The 20,769-nt window shown below is 41.5% G+C and overlaps 1 long non-coding RNA gene across 1 annotated transcript in view; it reads left to right on the top strand.

Moving 5' to 3' along the window:
• The window catches only part of LOC138972358 (uncharacterized), a 48,871-nt gene that overhangs the window by 21,038 nt on the left and 7,064 nt on the right, over positions 1 to 20,769 (top strand). Inside the window, exons 2-3 of the long non-coding RNA XR_011457574.1 lie at positions 17,912 to 17,953; positions 19,636 to 19,653. This is a non-coding gene — a long non-coding RNA (uncharacterized lncRNA). The remainder of the gene's footprint in view (positions 1 to 17,911; positions 17,954 to 19,635; positions 19,654 to 20,769) is intronic.

A 20,769-nucleotide genomic window follows, 5' to 3' on the forward strand; every position in this document is an offset into this window, starting at 1 on the left:
ACTTTTCCTTGGAATCTTGCTAGCGATAAACGATTGTGCACGGCAGATCTGAATTCAGAAAACAACCAAACTCATGGATTTTATATTGAGATTCATGTGTTCAAGCCTGTAGTTGCTGGTTTAAATGCGGTATGGTTGTATTGTTTGCTCCAGAAATGTATATTTTGTACTTTAGAGTGTTCTGAACTTTTGAGTCGCAAAAAGTAGATCCACAATGTGTACAGTCTCTACCCATGAGCTATCGAGGATTCAGGCCCGTTGTTGGGTAAGTGATTTTGGTTGTTGGGTAAGTTACCGAAAAATAACTAGCCCTACAAGTTTACAGAGAGAAAGAAGCAGAGGGGGGGATAATTAGCGGTTAAATGCTGATGCTCAGTGATTATTAAAAATAATGGTCGAAGTTCGTGGATCATGAAAAGTGCGAGCTTCAGCAGGCTTTTTCATGACCGCGAACTGAGACAATTATTTTTAATAATCACTGAGACGAGGTATGTAACCTCTTTATTCCTCCTTTCTTCAGTTATTCCAAGAAAAGGGGAGTTTTCGTGCGAGAGTTTGATCGAATCCGATTCACTCAACCAGTCTACCTGCGCAGGCGATTGAATAATGCGCGGTTCAGGGAAAATCATTCAATACACCACTAAACAGTTTTGCGGCCATTGGGACAGTGCGCATGCATAGCATTTTTTCGAGTAAACACGACCGTTTTTCCATGTTCTCAGCAACTTGAAACGATGTGCGATTTGAGCTAGATTTCCATCCAGAAGGTGCAGCTGTGGAGCACTGAAGCAATGAAAGCCTTGTTGTGTGTACGGAAAAAGAGTGTGGAAGGTGCACACGAGGAACTTGTAGCTAGGTAAGTTTTATTTCTTCGTTGTTTACTCTTTTCAATGATGCGATGTGTTGTTCCAAATGCAAAGACCGGTTTCCCGCCCTGTAACAGTAGGTGATCTACTTGTATCTTCAAATAATTATACTTTTCAGTTGATTAAGTCAATAAGTGCCGTTTATCTGGACACGGACTCTTACTTACTATGAAGCAGAATTACATTCGTGATGCTTACATGTTGTGATATATGTATAATAGACCTACTGACTGGGTGAACTCATTGTCTTTTAGCAAAAAGTCCAGTGGTGGTATAAGAATACGCCTCGATCCCAAAGACCTCAACAAAAGCATCAAAAGAACGCATCACAAGACGCTGTGAATGCCCCTGCTAAGGAGCCTTCCGTGTATTTAGATTATTTTTGTTTTGTTTGTGTTTTTGGTCATGCTTCTAGCTTGACTTGCATGCGACTTTCCGTGGTGGTGGCTTCCCCTTTTTGACTCACATGCGAAGCAAAAGTGAGTCTATGTACTCACCCGAGTCGTCCGTCCGTCCGTCCGGACGTCCGGACGTCCGGAAAACTTTAACGTTGGATAATTCTTGGACACTATTCAGTCTATCAGTACCAAATTTGGCAAGATGGTGTATGATGACAAGGCCCCAAAAAACATACATAGCATCTTGACCTTGCTTCAAGTTCAAGGTCGCAGGGGCCATAAATGTTGCCTAAAAAACAGCTATTTTTCACATTTTTCCCATTTTCTCTGAAGTTTTTGAGATTGAATACCTCACCTATATATGATATATAGGGCAAAGTAAGCTCCATCTTTTGATACCAGTTTGGTTTACCTTGCTTCAAGGTCAAGGTCACAGGAGCTCTTCAAAGTTGGATTGTATACATATTTTGAAGTGACCTTGACCCTGAACTATGGAAGATAACTGTTTCAAACTTAAAAATTATGTGGGGCACATGTTATGCTTTCTTCATGAGACACATTTGGTCACATATGATCAAGGTCAAGGTCACTTTGACCCGTATGAAATGTGACCAAAATAAGGTAGTGAACCACTAAAAGTGACCATATCTCATGGTAGAAAGAGCCAATAAGCACCATTGTACTTCCTATGTCTTGAATTAACAGCTTTGTGTTGCATGACCTTGGATGACCTTGACCTTGGGTCAAGGTCACATGTATTTTGGTAGGAAAAATGTGTAAAGCAGTTCTTAGTGTATGATGTCATTGCAAGGTCAAGCATGTGAGTCGTATGGGCTTTGCCCTTCTTGTTTGTTGATCTCCTTCTCACCTCTCTTTTCTTTCACTTTTCTTTCCTTATCTCATTTTTGCCCCTATTTGTTCCCATCTTGCAGCCACCTCTGTAGGTTCGCGTGCGGGTCTAGCTTGCTCTTTATCTTTTATTTTTTATAAATTATGAGCGTCCTGGTACGACTTTTTGCGTTTTACTGGACGTTAAATAACGTAACAAACTATATTATAAACGATTGTGTAGCCGACGTTATTTTGATATTAATTGCATGTGCCTGTATGGCTTACGCTAGACGCCATTAGCAAGCCTATGGAGATTTCCCCCACGCAGCGCACGGATCGCACGCTTTGTAACTGTAAACCTAGTTTTTATTGCGTTTACGCATAGTATTTTTTCGCTCATCTTCGCGGTGTATCGCCTCAACTCAACTCAAATGTATTAATCCATATGGAAATTATGTTGTAACAATACTCATTTCCAATCAAAAGAATAAGAATGCAAAATAAAAAATAAAAACATCATAAGAAAAGTGAGTATGATTATTATGAGTATGATCACAGTCTCACTAACGCAAACGGTCATCCGTCAAATCAAGTCTGCCAACACACAACTCACTCACACAACAACAACAGCAACAGCAATACAATTTAACAAAAAACATAATTCCAATAACAAAAAGACGTCCAAGAGTCCACCTCCACATCCACGCACACACAAGGTATACAAAGCACCACATGTCGACTAGAACACCGCACATTTGAACTACGGTAATACAGTTACTAAAAATACATACATTACAGATAACCCAGCAACAGAGTACAGTAATAATTATGACAGAGAAACATGAAAGAGGCCTCTAACATGTGATTGGTTGAAAGCATGGATAGCTCTGGGAACAAAAGAATTGCGGAAACGTGACGTTCTTGCAACCATAGCCCTCAGTCTACCACTCCTGTCAATGCGTCGAGAGTCAAATTCAGGTTTCAGTGGGTGTGTCTCGTCAGCCAAAATTGAGGTCAGTCGGTCAGTCAGTCGTCTCTGGCAAACTGATTCAATGGTCTCTTGTTTCCTGCCTACAACAGATCCAGCCTTCTTGACTAGCTTTTCTAGCCTGTCACTATCCTGTTTACTAAGGTTACCCCCCCCCCCCCCCCCAGCACACACATGCATATGTCAACACGCTACCAACAGTGGACAGATAGAACATCTGCAGGATGTCATTACGAACAGAGAACGATCTAAGCTTCCTTAGACAGTACATGCGCGTGTGCGCTTTCTTCAAGATTTGGTCAGTGTTGGCATGCCAAGACAGCTTGTTGTCGATCACTACACCTAGGTAGCGATAGCTTTCAACCTGTTCGACTTCAACACCGGCTATTCTGTGTCACTTGCTGGGAAGCCGTTGAAGGAACAACATGTTTTAGAATAGATTGATTATTTTTTGCTCTGTTCCTGGACCCAGTTTTTTCTGCCAGCCTCCAGTTTTTATGAAGTTTAATTTGTAATGTTATGTTTAGTTGCTCGCCTTGAGCCTGTTTAGATTAGGAAGATGCTGTCAAAGGCGAGTACCCATTTCTGCCTCCATTCTGCTCTTTTATTTACCGAATTCGCGAAATTTCGATTCGAATCTTTGTTTGTCTGACTTCTTTCCGTCTCTTTGTCTTACGTTTTATCCGTGTGAGGGGCGAGCTGAGACTGGTTGGTAGTGGCCTCTTTCCTTCTCTTTGTCTTACGTTTTATCCATGTGAGGGGCGAGTTGAGACTGGTTGGTAGTGGCCTCTTTCCTTCTCTTTGTCATACGTTTTATCCATGTGAGGGGCGAGCTGAGACTGGTTGGTAGTGGCCTCTTTCCTTCTCTTTGTCATACGTTTTATCCATGTGAGGGGCGAGCTGAGACTGGTTGGTAGTGGCCTCTTTCCTTCTCTTTGTCATACGTTTTATCCATGTGAGGGGCGAGCTGAGACTGGTTGGTAGTGGCCTCATTTCCTAGGAGGTTTTTCTTTCTTATGATTTGGCCTTGAGCCGGTTTTGCTAACAATTTGTAAGATTTTGGTTCATGTTTGTGAGTTGTATTTGTTTTTCTCCGTCCTGTAATGTTGGTCAGCTTTCCTTTCACTGCGTGTTGTTTCTTGTCTAGTTAGCCTAGTATGTCATACGTTCCTTTTTTGTAGTAGTTTGCCTTGGTTTTCTAACATATTTTGCCTTGGTTTTCATGATAGCTTTAGTGATTTTTTCTTGATTTGCCGCCATCTTTTTTCGGGCGCCATTTTGTTCCGGCTCCTTCTAGTTTTGGCATCCATCTTTGATGTTTATGTTTTAAGGACAGTGTTAGGTTTAGTTTGAAGTTTCATATTCTAAGTTTAGTTTTTTCTTTTATCAGTTTCCACCGCTCAGCGCTCCGCGCTCTACCGCTCCGCGCTCCCACTCGATCGGCCCAAGCCAGTGATGTCTACTCTACGCCCTAGCATTATTCCAATTTCCAAAATTAGATTAGCTTTTTTCCGCCACACTCCTATACTAAACCATTGACTCTCCATAGGTTTGCTTAGCCTTTTATATAATAAATTTGAGAACTGCTCGCTTTGACTATATGATCAGATCTACAATAAAACTTTGATTAACTTTTCAATCCTAGTGTTCGTTTTGCTTTGTGAGCGCGTCGGTTCTTTGCAGCATCCAAATGACATCCTCCATTAAATCACATAAGTCATCTCAGAATCTTTCAGTAACTCAAGGGCAAGTACAGACACCAACACTTGAAGAGACCACAAATCGATTCAGCGGAGCCAAACTTTTCAGCAAGTTGGATGCCCGACATGGCTACTTGTCAGTCAAGCTCGACGAAGAATCCAGTCGTCTCACTACGTTCAAAAGCCCTTGCGGAAGATTTCGTTTCGTTCGACTACCTTTTGGCTTGAGCGTAAGCCAGGACATATTCCAAAACCACATGGACCAGATCCTCAGCCAGTGTCCGGGAACCCTTGGCATCACAGATGACGCCGTTGTCTATGGCAAAGACGAGGACGAGCACGATCGCAACCTCCGTCAACTGATGGAAGTGGCAAAAAAGATGGGTCTAGTCTTCAACGAGGACAAGTGCTACATCAAGCGCAAACAGGTCAAGTTCTTCGGCATGATCTACCTCGCTGACGGTGTACACCCGGATCCTGAGAAGACAACAGAGATCAAGAACCTACCATCACCAAAGAACCTCACCGAGCTACAGCAGTTCCTCGGCATGGTGCAATGCATGTCTTCCTTCATCCCAAGGCTGGCAGATCACACTGCAGCTTTGAGAGCACTCACCAAAAAAGACGTGCAGTGGGACTGGAACAGCTCTCACCAGAAAGCCTTTCAGAAGGTCAAGGACATGATCTGTGAAGACACAGCGCTGACGTATTTTGACATCACCAAACCAGCCGTCATCCAAGTCGATGCATCACAGCAAGGATTAGGAGCAACCCTGATCCTGGACGACAAGCCGATTGCATTCGCCAGCCAAGCGCTCACAGAGACTGAGAAACGGTATGCGAACATCGAGCGTGAGCTACTCGCAGTCGTGTTCGGATGTGAACGTTTCAACACCTACGTTTTCGGGAAGCACTTCACTGTGCAATCAGACCACAAACCCTTGGAGCAGATTCAGAAGAAGAGCCTAGCGAGCACACCTCCCAGACTCCAACGAATGATGCTTTGCCTGCAAAAGTAATAATAATAATAATAATAATAATAATAATAATAATAATAATAATAATAATAAAGTAGATGTGTACTGCCGGGCAGTACATACCCCAAGCGAAGTCGTCCATCTGTGTGTACATGATTCTCTCTCTCTCTCTCTCTCTCTCTCTCTCTCTCTCTCTCTCTCTCTCTCTCTCTCTCTCTCTCTCTCTCTCTCTCTCTCTCTCTCTCTCTCTCTCTCTCTCTCTCTCTCTCTCTCTCTCTCTCTCTCTCTCTCTCTCTCTCTCTCTCTCTCTCTGTCTTAAAATGTGTCATCGATGACGTGTTTTCATACTTGCTAATGCGGCAGGCTAATCATGACGTCAAATTGAAACTTCTTGAAGTCTCTCAGAAAGGGACATGAAAACCATGTGGGGGTTACTGGTTTGGGCTGAAAAAAAACCCAACTCCACCTAAAATTCAAGCGCCTATGGGGCTGAATTATGCAGCATAAATTGTGAAACATCAGGATATCTCACACTTTCAATTCTGCCATCATGTCAAATCTGACAACAAACCTACCCACAAAATGTCATAAATATCGGTGTAGAATTGAGACTTAACGGTTTTTAACTGCCAAAAATAAGTTTTTTTGACTGGAATAGTTTGTCTTGAAATTCAGTTTGGGACAACGGACCCACCCACTAAATTTCATAAAGATAGGTGAAAATTTAAATGTAACGGTTTTTAACTGCCAAAATTATGTTTTTCTTCTGGAAAAGTATGGAGTGAAAATCAGTTGGGGACAACGAACCTACCCACAACATTTCATAAATATCGATGAAGAATTGAGATTTAACGGTTTTTAACTGCCAAAAATAAGGTTTTTTGTCTGGAAAAGTATGTCTTAAAATTCAGTTTGGGACAACGGACCCACCCACTAAATTTCATAAAGATAGGTGAAGAATTGAAATTTAACGTTTTTTAACTGCCAAAATTATGTCTTTCTTCTGGAAAAGTATAGAGTGAAAATCAGTTGGGGACAACGAACCTACCCACAAAATTTCATAAATATCGGTGAAGAATTGAAATTTAACGGTTTTTAACTGCCAAAATTATGTTTTTCTTCTGGAAAAGTATGGAGTGAAAATAAGTTGGGGACAACAAACCTACCTTTAAAATTTCATAAGAATCAGTGAAGAAATAGGATTTAACGATTTTTTAACAGCCTTGACACTGAACATTTGATAAATCATTGGTGATGTCATCATAACCCAGTCGTTGTAGTTGTCGTCGTAGTTGTTGGTGTTGTTGTTGTCATGTTCGTTGTCGTGATTGTTGTTGTTCTCGTGTTGTTGTTTTTGTTGTTGTTGTTGTTGTTGTTGTTGTTGTTGTTGTTGTTGTTGTTGTTGTCGTCGTCGTCGTCGTCGATGTCATTTGTTGTTGTTGTTATCGTCGTCGTCGTCGTCATCGTCGTCGTTGTCAGAGGTTATTTCTAAAGATTTCATTGATAGTCTTTGTTCTCGTCACCAAGACTTGCTAAGAACAAGCTTGGAACAGCAAGAGTTCCAAGAACAAGATTAGAACAACTCATTACATCATTACCAGTACGTCATTTGTATTTAGAACACACTTTAGAAAAAAACTCTTCAGCTACAAACCAGTCACCCTCACATTTCCGAGGTGTTTGTCTAAACCACTTACTGAAATGTTCTGAGGTTTAATGACCATACACATGTTGAACCGGTGAGTGTCTTCCGCTGCTTAATTCGCAAATAACTATTTTATTAAAGTCCGCTTGAAACGCTCAAAGATGAAATTCCATGTTAAAAAGTGACTAAAGTTTCACATTTTCCCGTTGTAACAGCTTCCGATGATATTATATGAAAATTCTGATCCTCTGAGAGGATTCCCCGAAACAAAATCAGTTTGTACGCCTAATTTTAATAGAATTGTCCAAACAGTGTCGCTAATATTGTGCTAAAAGATGAATTCTAGAACAATGTTCACAGACAGACACCACTTGGCAAAAAAATTTTCAGTGCTGGGAGATGGAAAAAAAAACTACCTCGCTACGCGCGGGCTCCGCCCGCGCTCCGCTTGGATAATAAAATGTATTTATATTGCGCCTATCCCTTACAAAAAACAAAAACATTTGGCTCTAAGCGCATTACACCATGTGTAGGGACTTGGTACAATCAAGTCTGACAAATACAACAGCACAATATACAGTCGGTCTCTTCCTCGCGCCCCCTAATTGGCGTAGAGGCGCGTCCCCCGGGTGGTGGATGGGGGAGCCTTCTCTACTAATTTCTGAGAGAAGGTCGCATCACTCTCGATGCCGTGAACCTAATTAGGATCTTTTTCTTGTTTCTTCTCTATTTCTGCCTCCCCAAAGTCCTTTTACTTTCCTTTTCTCACCCATAAAATTCTTCACTTATTACCCTTGTTAAGTGGTTCTTGTATAGAATATAGTCAATGTTTGTAAAGATTTTAGTCAAGCAGTATGTAAGAAATGTTTAGTCCTTTGTATTGGAAACTTGCATTCTCCCAGTAAGGTCATATATTGTACTACGTTGCAAGCCCCTGGAGCAATTTTTTGATTAGTGCTTTTGTGAACAAGAAACACTTAACAAGTGGCTCTATCCCATCTCTCCCCTTTCCCCTATCCCATCTCCCCCCTTTCCCTCGTCGCGATATAACCTTCATGGTTGAAAACGACGTTAAACACCAAATAAAGAAAGAAAGTCGGTCTCTTAGGTAAAACTGGGAAAAATAGCTTCGACATTTAAACACTTCTACTGAAAGATCCTCTAACAATGCATACTGCTTTACAATATGCATTTATGTATAAACATAGTTAAAAAAAACATCGAGTTAATAGGAATTAAAAAAGGTTCTTATAATAAAACTATCTAGCGAACGACGAAGAAGAAGAAGAATAAAACTATCAATGTCAATGTATAAAAACATTTAAACACTTCTACTAAAAGATCATCTAACAATGCATACTGCTTTACAATATGCATTTATGTATAAACATAGTTAAAGAACATCGAGTTAATAGGAATTAAAAAAACAAAAAGGATCTTATAATAAAACTGTCTAGCGAACGACGAAGAAGAAGAAAAATAAAACTATCAATGTCAAAGTATAACAAGTCATTCAACGTAAATGGCCAAAGAACAACAATAAAGCAATGGTGATAAAACAGTTATACTCAATAATAATAATAATAATAATAAAGATAGCTTATATAGCGCCGCTTCACAAATTTAACTATGCTCTTAGCGCTGTACATCGAGATATAACAATTTCAATAATATAAATACAAAGATGATATTATAATAATACACATTTACAAATATCACTCACGTGCATACATCCTCGTGCACACCACGCGCATACACACTCCCACTCATTAACAAGTGCTTCCATCCCCCTGCCACTGAGATGTTCATATACCCCCCTGGACAAGCTCACACCATGTCCGTCTCCTCTCTGGACTGTACATACACTCAGCAAGAAAAAGAAAGACTAAATGCAAATTTCATACAGAACCCTATAGCTCAATCAAAGCTGAAGCAACTATACAAAAAAAAAAGACACATTCAAACAACAAATCTAACTTCACCTCTAACAGTCTATAAAGATGGCAAGGACAATTTACAAGGATTCGCGAAAAAGGTGCGTTTTAAGGGAACTGCGGAAAGAGTCCTTAGAAGCAGAATGGCGAACGGAGGAAGGGAGAGAATTCCAGACAATGGCAGCCGCAGAAGCAAACGAGCGATTTCCAAAAGAAGGCAAGCTTCGCTCGAGAGTTTCCAGTTTGCGACTGTCAGCGCGTGAGCGGAGGTTGTAGTCAGAGGGATTGTCATATGTGACGAGCAGTTCCTTGAGGTATTTAGGGCCATCTTCAATGGCTAATAACGAGGCAGAATTAACCTTTGCCGTGCTTCCTGGGTTCACCTGTACCCAGAGACACACTAAAATCATTGTAACTCTGGAACCATTAAAGGTATCGTTTTGAAATTTTAAGTATCTCTCACACACCTAATTTGCTCTCTGTCTGCAAATTTTTAGTGTGTACATGACAAAACATTAAAATTAATTTATTATGATAATTTACATAAACACTACCGATGGCGCGGGTTCACACAAACCCATACTTTTAAAGAGTAGTAGTGATTGTAACTATCCCTCTGCCAACGGTGCGGGTTCTGCTACACCCATAATTACCAAAGCGGCGGAACAGTGTCTGTCTGCCTGTTTGTCTCCAAGAGACTGTCTGTCTCTCTGTCTGTCTGTCCGTATCTCTCTGTCTGTATGTCTGTTGTCAGTTGCTCTGTCTGTCTGTCTGTCTGTCTATCCGTCTATCTGTCTATCTGACTGTCTGTCTATCTGACTGTCTGTCTCTGTCTCTCTCTCTCTGTCTCTCTCTCTGTCTCTCTCTCTTAGTCTCTCTCTCTGTCTCTCTCTCTTAGTCTCTCTGTCTCTCTCTCTGTGTCTCTCTCTCTCTTTCTTAGTCTCTCTCTCTCTTTCTTAGTCTCTCTCTCTTTCTTAGTCTCTCTCTCTCTCTCTTTTTCTTAATCTCTCTCTCTCTTTCTTAGTCTCTCTCTCTTTCTTAGTCTCTCTCTCTCTCTTTCTTAGTCTCTCTCTTTCTTAGTCTCTCTCTCTTTCTTTCTTAGTCTCTCTCTTTCTTAGTCTCTCTCTCTCTCTCTCTTTCTTAGTCTCTCTCTCTCTTTCTTAGTCTCTCTTTCTCTTTCTTAGTCTCTCTCTCTCTTTCTTAGTCTCTCTCTCTCTGTCTTTCTTAGTCTCTCTCTCTCTCTTTCTTAGTTTCTCTCTCTCTTTCTTAGTCTCTCTCTCTCTCTCTCTCTCTCTTTCTTAGTCTCTCTCTCTGTCTTTCTTAGTCTCTCTCTCTCTCTCTTTCTTAGTTTCTCTCTCTCTTTCTTAGTCTCTCTCTCTCTCTTTCTTAGTCTCTCTCTCTCTTTCTTAGTCTCTCTCTCTTTCTTAGTCTCTCTCTCTCTTTCTTAGTCTCTCTCTCTCTTTCTTAGTCTCTCTCTGTCTCTCTCTCTGTGTCTCTCTCTCTCTTTCTTAGTCTCTCTCTTTCTTTGTCTCTCTCTCTCTCTCTTTCTTAGTCTCTCTCTCTTTCTTAGTCTCTCTCTCTCTCTCTTTCTTAGTCTCTCTCTCTCTCTTTCTTAGTCTCTCTCTCTCTCTTTCTTAGTCTCTCTCTCTCTTTCTTAGTCTCTCTCTCTCTCTCTTTCTTAGTCTCTCTCTGTCTTTCTTTGTCTCTCTCTCTCTCTCTCTCTCTTTCTTAGTCTCTCTCTCTCTTTCTTAGTCTCTCTCTCTCTCTTTCTTAGTCTCTCTCTCTATTTCTTAGTCTCTCTCTCTTTCTTAGTCTCTCTCTCTCTCTTTCTTAGTCTCTCTCTCTCTCTCTTTCTTAGTCTCTCTCTCTTTTTTAGTCTCTCTCTCTCTCTCTTTCTTAGTCTCCCTCTCTCTCTTTCTTAGTCTCTCTCTCTCTTTCTTAGTCTCTCTCTCTCTCTTTCTTAGTCTCTCTCTCTCTCTCTCTTTCTTAGTCTCTCTCTCTCTTTCTTAGTCTCTCTCTCTCTCTCTTAGTCTCTCTCTCTCTTTCTTAGTCTCTCTCTCTCTTTCTTAGTCTCTCTCTCTCTCTTTCTTAGTCTCTGTCTCTCTCTTTCTTAGTCTCTCTCTCTCTCTCTCTTTCTTAGTCTCTCTCTCTCTCTTTTTTTAGTCTCTCTCTCTTTCTTAGTCTCTCTCTCTCTCTTTCTTAGTCTCTCTCTCTTTCTCTCTCTCTTTCTTAGTCTCTCTCTCTCTTTCTTAGTCTCTCTCTCTCTCTCTTTCTTAGTCTCTCTCTCTCTCTCTTTCTTAGTCTCTCTCTCTCTCTCTTTCTTAGTCTCTCAGTCTCTCTCAGTCTCTCTCAGTCTCTCTCAGTCTCTCTCTCCCCCTCTCCCTCCCCCTCTCCCTCTCCCTCCCCTGCAAGAAGTCGGTGAAGAGAAAAACTCGATGCACCCACTGAAGTAGCGCTGTGGGTTTCCCTGAACCCACCCCGTCGTTAGAGAAATAAACGGTAAAAACCCTCTTTCAAATGTATGGGTTCAGACAAACCCGCATCGTCGTTAGAGAAATAAACGGTAAAAACCCTCTTTCAAATGTATGGGTTCAGACAAACCCGCATCGTCGGGCGTGTGTAGTCAAAAGCGGCATCCGGCAAAGGTTAAATAGTATCGACACAAGATTAAAACAAAACATATTCCTGGAGACGCATTTATACATGTATCAAATAATCAATGTACAAAATACAGCCCTGGCAAGCAATCCGCCCCCAGCCGGCCCACAGCGCGCTACGATGGCAAGTGACCCCTCTCCTCAATGTGGCAAATACTGAACCGTGCACACAACCACATTATCGCATATACTCGTGTCGCTCACTCGCACACACACAAACACACACACACACACGGACAACATCCAATCACTCGCACAGGCTAGGGGTTGAAGTATTGCCGGAAGAGGTGTGTTTTTAGAGAGGACTTGAAGGAAAGGAGAGAGGTAGAAAGGCGGACAGACATGGGCAGAAAGTTCCAAATAGAGGGAGCTGTGTAGGTAAAGCCGCGCTTGCCGAAAGCGTTCAGTTTGACGCGTGGGACAACAAGGTGCCCTGCGTCAGCGGATCTGAGGTTGCGTGTGGGGACGTTTGGCTTTAAGAGCGAAGACAGGTAAGAAGGAGCAGAGTCTTGAAGGCTACGGTAACACAGGGTAGCTATTTTATATGTTATGCGTGCTTTGATTGGTAGCCAGTGAAGGGTCATGAGGAGAGGGGTGACATGGTCGCGCTTGCGCTTGCGCAGCACAAGACGTGCTGCATTGTTCATGATGCGCTGTAGGCGGTCTAGCTTGGCGTCTGGGAGGCCGGCTAGGAGCGAGTTGCAGTAATCCAGTCTCGACAAAATAAAAGCCGAAACCAGTGTCTTGGTTGCGTCGAGGGAAAGAAGGTGTCTGATTTGGCTAATCCTCCGCATTTCAAGAAAGGCGGTTCTGCAGAGTGAGTTGATGTGGGCGTCCATTGACAGGCTACTGTCAAAGTGGACACCCAGGTTTTTTACTTTGGTGCTGAATGTGACTGTGGTATCAGAAAGGGTAAGACTGGATGTTTCTGAAAGAAGCTTTAACTTTGATTGTTTGCCAACTGGCATGATATCTGTCTTATCATCATTCATCTTGAGCTTGTTGACTGTCATCCACTGTTTGATGGAATCGCTGCATGATTCTATTGACTGCACTAACTCTGTGAACTGTTTGGTTTGTGCGGATTTTTGCAGTTAAGTGTCGTCTGCGAACATGTGGTACAGGACATTGTGGTGCTTTATGACTTTGCTTAACGGCTGCATGTACATAGTGAATAACACTGGGCCTAACACAGATCCTTGTGGGACACCATACTTTAATATGGTGTCCTCGGAGTGCCTATTTTGGATCACAACAGCCTGAGTGCGTCCAGTCAGGTAGGAGCATTGTCTACCGCCCAGGCAAAGAAGTGGTCCTAGCAGACATGCTATCCAGACTCCATCCGACCACAGGACCTGAGATCGACATTGAGAAGTCAGTCTTCGCCGTTCAGTTTTCAGCAGATAGACTACAGCAGCTGAAAGATGAGACGTGCAGAGATCCGCACATGACGTCACTCAAAAACACCATCATCAAAGGATGGCCAGAGAAACCAAAATACCTACCCAAGAACCTCAGACAGTACTGGTCGCTCAAGGAAGAACTCACTGTTGAGGATGACATCGTTCTCAAATGAGACAGATTCATTATTCCAGAGTCCATGAAGCAGTACATTCTACAGACAATTCATTCTGGTCACCAGGGAATAGAAAAATGTCGTTTGAGAGCCAAAACGTGCATATATATACTGGCATGGTCTAAGTCACGACATTGAAAACTTCGTGAAAACATGCCTGAAACATCAGAAAAGTCAACCCCATGAAGAACTGTTGCAGCATGAAATTCCAGAACGACCTTGGCACACAGTCGGCACTGACATCATGACGATTAATGGTAGCGACTACATTGTCGTTTGCGACTACAATTCAAAAATGCCGTGCGTACGCCGCACAGCAACAGCAGGCCAAACAAGCACAGGCATCATCTTCGCCCTCAGTCAACTCTTCGGGGAGCAGGGAGTCCCAGAAAAACTTGTCAGTGACAACGGGAAACCATACATCAGCACTGAATTTCAAAGATTCAGGCAAGAACGGGGATTCCAGCATACTACAAGCTCACCAATACACCCAAGATCAAACGGACTAGCAGAGAGAACCGTGCAGACAGTCAAGAACATTATGACCAAAGCAAAAGAGTCTCACTCTGACATCAACATAGCACTTCTTGCTTTCAGGTCTACTCCCATCGACCACAAACTCCCATCTCCAGCTGAACTCCTATACCCCCGCAAACTTAAAACAAACCTTCCCTCTGTTATTCCCAACACCCTGTCCAAGAAGAAAAAAGTCAAAAAGCAGCTAGAAAAGCGTCAACAGCAGCAGAAGATGTGCCATGACAGAACAGCAACACGCAGTCTCCCACCACTGTCAAAAGGTCAACCTGTCATGATGCAGAAAGAAGGAGGAACATGGACACCTGCAACAGTCATACAACCCAGCAACGAACCAAGATCATACGTTGTCCAATCACCCAATGGAGCAACCTATCGCAGAAACAGAAGACACCTGATGAACCTGCAGAAGCCAACGGAACGACATGTCAGATTTTATGACAAACCTGAAATCATCGAGACCAGAACACCACCTCCAATCTCCACAACACCTGAGCAGAATGATGATCACATCCAACCAGCAGCAAAACCTCCATACATTACTCAGCCAGTAGTTGAAGCACCAACACCAAGTCCACATCAGAGGCCCCAGAGAAGCATCAAGAAGCCAGAAAGACTCATTGAAAGCATTTGATGATTGGACATTTGACGACATGACAAACATGTTTTGATTGTTTTGATTTATTTCATATGTTCTGTGTATTCAGTATTACAGAGACAAGTTTTGCAGAGACAAGCAATACAGAGACAAGAATTATGAACAATGACAACAGAAGTCTCAGTGAACAGTTTTCTTTATTTCAGAGCAACGGATTTTGTTGTATTATTGCAGTTAGTGTTATGATCGCAAAAGTGATCTTTGTAATTGGTGTGATCGACAAAAAGAGTATATTGTGTAATTGTCCATGTTTAAGATGCAATCTTTCTTTAAAAGTAACGTTCAGAAATAATTGTTTTATTTTATTATCAGAAAGTGATAAATAATTCTTTGGAATTGATTATGTTCATGTTAGTGTTAAAGTGAGGTTTAGCAGTTTTCAAGTTATTGGTTAAAGTGAAGTTGGAGTTATGTTATTTTCATTTATCTAAAGAAGAGGGATGTAATGATATCCATGGTACCTGTGAATCACCAGGAACCAAGTACCTCTGAGCTATAGCGGATACTGTTATATTGTGCTTACTGAGACTATCGTCCCTTTCCTTATGGCTGTACTTCCTGCAAGATGGATACCTCAATACAATGTTGAAACTGAACTACTTCTCCTGAGTCTGCAGTGAGCGTGAGTGAATGACACACATACCCCAATAGTCCAGGCATATTAGAGAACAACGTTGAAGTGACAATGACTAGGTTTAAAATGTCCCTTATCAGAAAGTTCAACCTCAGTCCTTTGATGTTTATTAAACACATTTTCATATAAAGTTGGCGCTTCATACGGAAAAATGGCTTTGAAATTGACCCAAATCCTTCTTTGGGCTCTGTAAATGTCGTTTGGGGGTATGGTTGTAAAATGGTATCTACTGGTCACCCCAATGTATAAACTGAAAACTCTTTCTGCACCAGAACACGCAGAAAGGATTGTATCTGCCTGATGTCTGATGCTTTTCAAAATCCCCAACCACTAACACCTTCAAAACGGACTTTAACTGACACTGTTGTTTTTCCCTATATAATCCTTACTATTTTTCCGAGACGTCGTCGTGTTGTGTATTTAGCTTGCCACAACCTCATACATGGTCCTAAAAGTTAAAGTTGAAGAAAATACTAAAGATAAATGAAAAAGCTGACGCAGTGTCATTCGCACCGTGAATCCCCCCATGGGAACATACTAAAGTCTGGTTCCAAGTAGGCTCAATTTCCTTCTATTTCTTTGTATTTCTGCCTCGTAGGGGTAGGGGTGTTCAAACCAAAGGCACCTTTAAACCAAAATTCAAATCACACATCTTACAATACTAAGACACTCAGCAGTAAAAGGGTGTCTGCTGGTAACAAATTCCAAACAATCCTAAAAGTACTTCACTACTAAAAGTGCTTTTAAAAAGAGCCGTTATTTTTCCCTCTATATTCAGTATTGTGTTTTCTGCGAACATGTAGTCTATTTAGATGGTTGTCGTGTGCACTTGAGTTGCTAAAGCGTTTTCAGTTGGGCATATGTCGAAAAGCAAAGAATTAGCCCTTTGAAAACCATCAGAACTGTCACACAAAAATAACATTTACCTATCTCACCAACTGACCAAACATAGGGCTTTTCCTTATGTATTATGTATTGTCGTGTTTTTTGTAGCATACTTGTGAAAACAGCCACCACTGTTGTAAATGATACTTTAAAGAGCATTATTTCATTTTTACAGTTGAAGGACAACCTGGACTGCCGTATATTACAGCTGTTTTACAATCAGCCAAAATTTTCTTAACAAACGTATGTTAAGAACAACTCCCATAGTGAAATTGAAGGAAAACAAATTGAAAATCCCCCTGCCATAGAGGAGCTAAAGAATCAACAATAAACGACTGCATGGATAGCTTGATGCACGAATGCATTGCGGACATGTTTGTCTCCAACCAAGAGAAAGTTCCAAAAAATCCCTTTTGTGCTTCTTATTATACAGTGACGTCAAAGACAGCCTTTTCAGCTGTTGTAGCCATCCTATTGCCCTTCCTCTATCCAAATCGCTCAGTTTTCTTCGTGGGGGCATGTTACTACTGTGCATAATTGTGTCAGCGTGTCAACCTTTAAACACAAGCTGGTGAGCGATGCTCTTAGCCAGGACCCTGTTGTAGCACGTGCATCACAACCTTTTGCCCTGGCATGCGTTTCGCAAATTTCTTGGGGCTATAAAAAACACCCTTTTTTCCAAAAATGCAGAAGCTTTTGAGAAGTCCCACAAAGGGAAATAACTCTGCCTGCCAAACAAAATGTTAGGTCAAGACTTCTTCTTCTTCGTCGTTCACTAGACCATCATTTTGTGATTTGCGTGATGCAGCGCTTGTTGGCACCCAGGGGGTCCCGCATCTCCGACTTCGGCCTTGGACGTTGATCAGGGGTCCCTCCCCTAGACCAATTGCCTTCCTGGGCTGTTGAGCTTGGTCTGCCCGTGGTTCTATTTCGGAGTTTCCCTTCTTCTAGACTGGTTACCTGCCAGGGTTGTCGAGTCCAGTCTACCCGTTTGGAGGTTGCTGAGATGACCGCTTGTGTCCTTGGGCCTCTGTGCCGTCACACCGGTACTGTCCAGCACACCTCCGTCTTCACCAGAGCCCCGTTAGCCAGCAACCAACCTGTCCGCCAAGGGAGAACCCTACCAGTATACTAGCTTCTCACAATGAAAATCACCCCCACGTTTTAGGGACAGTGAAATGTCAGCGATTTTCTTCCGACGGCATAGCTTGGTTCTGTTTCACCACCATACCACGATGAGGGGGGGATGGTCTTTATGGTGGGGTCAATACTCATTGTTCAATGGTTAATTCAAACACATTAATCTTTTAATTATTATGTCAATGTTTAATTTGTGGGCAATTGTTTATAATTAGATCCGTTTTTTCAACCGATCCTTAACTTTTGTTTGAAGAGTGTATGTGTCATCAGTACATACTTTTGGTCAGCCTAGTACAATTGTGTTTGATCATCATCACAAACTGGAAAACAATGAAAGTATTAAAACAAATACATCTAATGTGCTTTATGGTATTGAAGTGAACAACACTAATGTTTGTTATGTTTTCCCTATCTGTTTTTATTTCTTGTGTGTCCTTGCTCTCGTTGCATCTCTTCAAGTACTGTCTGCAATGCTATGTATTTTTCAGCAACTACAGTCAACGCAGAAGGCCAAGAAGCAAGCACCAAAGGTATTTGATATTTGTAACTCAAACTGTGACAAGGTGTGATTGTGTATATATTTTTAGATTTAGTCACGTTTTGACTTGTTTGAGGGTACCCTTATTTGACCGGCGGTCACGTGACCCATGTATCATAAACATTCACATGTTGGTCTCGAACGCACGTTCAAATTTATATCATATACGACATCAGTCGCCCTTTTGATCATTGAGCAAGCAGCAGGTTGAACTGCATACCTTTACACCCGTTGAGAAAAGTAAGGCATGTGTACCTCCCTTCCACACACAACTAAAGCAGTAGTTACTTCCCTTGGCTTCTGGAACTGTCCTGTACTTTCTGATTAGATTTTTCTTCTTCACTTATTCCAACATTTAGAGCAATAGAGGACATATAATGTCACTGGCACTAAGTTGTTGCTGCAGATTGACACCAAGTATTGTACTAGCCTTGTACTACTGGGTGTATTCAATAATGGGGAGGTTCATAATCTGCAAAAAGGAAACACTGAATGGAGTACCAAAACCCAGGTGCACATCTGTGGTTCCTTGGCAGTGTGCATACATCATATTATGTTCTTGCCTCTTGCCATCTCTGAGGTATGGCGACCACAGACGTACAGACAGACATACACACTTACATCCATTCTTATTTATGTAAGATATGTCAGTCTCTGTTTCGTCTGCATCAATCTCATTCTCAGTCTATGTCACTCTATATGAGTTAATCTCACTCTGTCTCGGTCTGTGTCACTCTAACTGAGTTAAGTTCACTCATGTCTCAGTCTGTGTCACTCTATCTGAGTTAATATCACTCTGTCAGGCTGTGTCACTCTATCTGAGTTAATATCACTCTGTCTCAGGCTGTGTCACTCTATCTGAGTTAATTTCACTCTGTCTCAGTCTGTGTCACTCTATCTGAGTTAATATCACTCTGTCTCAGTCTGTGTCACTATATCTTAGTTAATCTCACTCTCTGGATCTTTGTAAGCCTAGGTTTCTGACTCTGCAGCTTTATCAGACTGTCCTAGCTGGATATTTGTCAATCTCAATATCTCATTCTGCATCTGTTTCAGTCACTGTCACTTCTACATCTATCTCCGTCCCTGCCTCTCCTGCGTCTGTGTCAGTCTGTGTTTAAACAGCATATATCTCTGTCCTGATCTCTTCAGTATATATGTCACAGTCTTCTACATCACTCACAGTCTGTGACGTTTTGAATCTATCTCAGTCTGTGTGGTGCATTTGCCACTGTTCGTGTCTGCGTCTGTTTCTGTCTGTGCTTAAACAGCATACATCTCTGTCCTGATCTCTTCAGTATATATGTCACAGTCTTCCACATCACTCACAGTCTGTGACGTTTTGAATCTATCTCTGTCTGTGTGTTGTGCATTTGCCACTGTTCGTGTCTGCGTCTGTGTCAGTTTGTGTTTAAACAGCATATATCTCTGTCCTGATCTCTTCAGTATATATGTCACAGTCTTCTACATCACTCACAGTCTGTTACGTTTTGAATCTATCTCAGTCTGTGTGTTGTGCATTTCTCACTATTCGTGTCTGCGTCTGTACCAATGTTTGCCTACTCTTTTATTTCTGCCCCCTGAAAAGGAACGTTTGTCAAAATGGCGGGCACTGTTATCTCGCAGGCTCGAAATATGGCTTTACTAATGGAAGTAATTGCTGTTTTGTTCTAGGTCAAGACAAGAAACCAGGTACTACATATGCAAGCGGAAAAAAAGACAGACTAACTCATACACACACGCACACACACGCTTACACACACACACACACACACACACACACACATACACACAAACACACAAGCGCACACGCATAAACACACACACTCTTTCTCTCTCTCTCTCTCTCTCTCTCTCTCTCTCTCTCTCTCTCTATTTCTCTCTCTCTCTCTCTCTCTCTCTCTCTCTCTCTCTCTCTCTCTCTCTCTCTCTCTATTTTTTTTTATTTTTTATATTTTTTATACAAACACATATTTCTCTGTTATATATAATTTTCAAGCATTGCTAAAGAATCACAATGCATCTTAAAATGTCTTATTGGTTGCTTAACATGTTAATTATGTAAATATGTCATTTGTATTATAGTTACACTTATCTTTTATTTCTTCTTGTTTGTTACCCCTCAATGGGCGAGGGCCAGATGTAAAAAAGCATGTATACATTGCTTATTCTGTCACCCTCGTAAAATAAATTTCAATTCAATTCAATTCAATTCAATTCTGCAACTCCTAAATGGCGTTTGTAAAGGAGACAAAGAAGGCCATTTCACCTTTTTGTCTGTCAGTGGTTGTAGTGTTGTTGATTATTGTATTGCGTCTGAAAATGTGTTTCATTTCAAGATGAGTAAGTGTACGTTGAAAGTGGGAGAACAAATGGAGACATCCCACATGCCATTGGAACTGAGATTGCAAAATTTGGAATCGGCAGTTGAAGGGAGCGATCAGGCAGACAGTATGTTTTTAAGTACCAGTGGTGTGAGATTTGTTTGGTTTGATGGTTCGGCACAAACCTACAGAGAAAACCTTAATTCGGCTGTAGCTGAAGGCAAGTTAAAAGTGCCAAAAGAGAGGCTGGATGACAATGTTGATGAAGCCCTATCAGTCCTTAATGACATGATAAGAGATTGCGCAAAATGTATGAAGAAAAAGATAAGTAATAATCAGGAGCCGGAAGCAGAAAAAAAGAAAATGGTTCGATAATGAATGTCGGGTTAAAGAACGCATGTAAGAACATATTTTAGGTTTGTGAATAAGTATCAACATTTGATGAAGAAAAATATAAAGAAGCCAGATTTGATTATGCCAGAGA

This window comes from Littorina saxatilis, linkage group LG8 (assembly GCF_037325665.1).
Source record: "Littorina saxatilis isolate snail1 linkage group LG8, US_GU_Lsax_2.0, whole genome shotgun sequence".
Lineage (NCBI taxonomy): Eukaryota > Metazoa > Mollusca > Gastropoda > Littorinimorpha > Littorinidae > Littorina > Littorina saxatilis.